Source organism: Rhododendron vialii, chromosome 1a (assembly GCF_030253575.1).
Source record: "Rhododendron vialii isolate Sample 1 chromosome 1a, ASM3025357v1".
NCBI lineage: Eukaryota > Viridiplantae > Streptophyta > Magnoliopsida > Ericales > Ericaceae > Rhododendron > Rhododendron vialii.
This window is the reverse complement of record NC_080557.1, coordinates 16,614,233-16,616,110: the sequence shown is the minus strand read 5'-3', so window position 1 is coordinate 16,616,110 and position 1,878 is coordinate 16,614,233. Positions and strand designations below refer to the sequence as shown.

At 36.2% G+C, this 1,878-nt stretch overlaps 1 long non-coding RNA gene across 1 annotated transcript; it reads right to left on the bottom strand.

Moving 5' to 3' along the window:
• Positions 1-267: 267 nt before the first annotated feature.
• On the bottom strand, positions 268-1,878 carry LOC131322427 (uncharacterized). The gene is made up of 3 exons (XR_009198833.1): positions 1,754-1,878; positions 1,548-1,604; positions 268-1,167 (listed from the first exon to the last, which is right to left on the bottom strand). It is a non-coding gene; the product is annotated as an uncharacterized LOC131322427 (long non-coding RNA).

Genomic DNA, 1,878 nt, shown 5'->3' with positions numbered 1-1,878 from the left:
ATAAAGGTAGTGAGGATTATTGAATGTGTAAAAACAGCTTTTCTGCAATTTCAGTAATTTAGGCACCAATAACTTTTAGAATATAAAAACACATTTTCGATCCGGAATACCCAACATGATTGCAGTAATTAGTCAACTGATTTCATATTCAAGTCCCAAGTTTCAGCACAACTAAGGTATATTTCGAGCTCTTGAACAACCAATTCAGTGAGGATTAGTGAATGTGTAAAAACAGCTTTTCAACAATTTCAGCAATTTAGGCACCAATAACTTTTAGAATATAAAAACACATTTTCCGGAATACCCAACATGATTGCAGTAATTAGTCAACTGATTTCATATTCGAGTCCCAAGTTTCAGCACAACTAAGGTATATTTCGAGCTCTTGAACAACCAATTCAGTGGGTAACTTATACTATCAACATATTTTTAGTCAAAATCTATAGGTTCTTTACTTTCAAATTAAGTTTTAGCAATTTCTACCAAATCTAACTACATAATTTCTTAACCCAAGTTATGATGGTTTCATTATAGATCCCATAAAATCAAACCACTGAAACTAATAATTGGTATCAAACTAGCTGCTAGAGTAACATCTTACCAAGAGAAGCAAATCAAGATTCAATAACCCAAATTCATTCCTTCAATTCTTCTTCTTTGCTTGACCTTTTTTTCCCCCTCTCTCTCTCACACACCAACCGAAGAACCATATAACCAACTTTACCTCTTTGCAAAATCAATACCAACAATCACAATAACAATCAATGCCCAGAGAAATTAGCACTAACAAACACATGCAAGGCGGGCAAATCAGGTACATAGAAACAAAATTCAAAGAAAACCCTAGATCTACAACCATAGGTTCCCAATTTTAAAAGAATTCCTGCCAAGATGACGGATCCTACCGTAGGTGTATACCTTGTGTGATTTCTGGTAGTCAGGTCACAAACCATTAATTTGGAACACACTCAACACAGAACGAGTAATGAATTCAGAAAAGAACTCCCTTACCTAGGCATGCATACAATTGCAGAGATGAGGACAAAGAAGGGAATGATACCTCAATAATCGTAGGTCATCATGGAACACAAACACCGACCTTGTATTCGATGACAAAACTCGAAGCTAACAATAAAAGCCAATGTTTTTACTTGATTGATAAACAAACTGTAAACAACAAAATAAACCATAAATAATCATCACATCATTTAAAAACCACATGAAAAGCATCATAATACTTTTTTTAATTGAGCAACAGCCCGTGAGATTATTAATCTTAACATGCACAAATCACATGTTTGTTGATTTTTAGATTTCAATTTATCACAACAAATACTCCATTACTTTTCATAAATTTTCCTGCACTCTTAACATCCACAAATTGAAATATACACTTAAGTAGGAAATCGAAATTTAACAAACAATCCATTCCTTCGATAGGAAAATTTTTGCATATTTAAAGTAACCGAAGTCAATCAGAAGGAAAGATTACGATAGCTAAAGTTCTGAACCAAATTGTACAACCGAAATCATCTAAGAGAACTTACCAGAAACCGTAACCTAAAAGTGTAGATCTGAAACGGAATCAGCTATGTGCTAAACATCTGCAAAGAAATTTCAAAGCAAGCAAAGAATCAGTGGGTGAGAGAGAGAGAGAGGGGAGGGGGGGGGGGGGGGGGGGGGGGGGGGGAGAAGATGCAAGATTAGTGAGAGATAAGGAGAACCTATGCAAGAGAGAGAGCAAGTTACTCACCGGCATGGCAATGGCTGTGTATGTGGCTGAAGATTATTTTTTGGGGTAAGTTGTGGCCGGAGATTTGGACTGCGCTGGTATACAGTCAAGTGTAGAGAGAGAGAGAGAGAGAGAGAGAGAGAGAG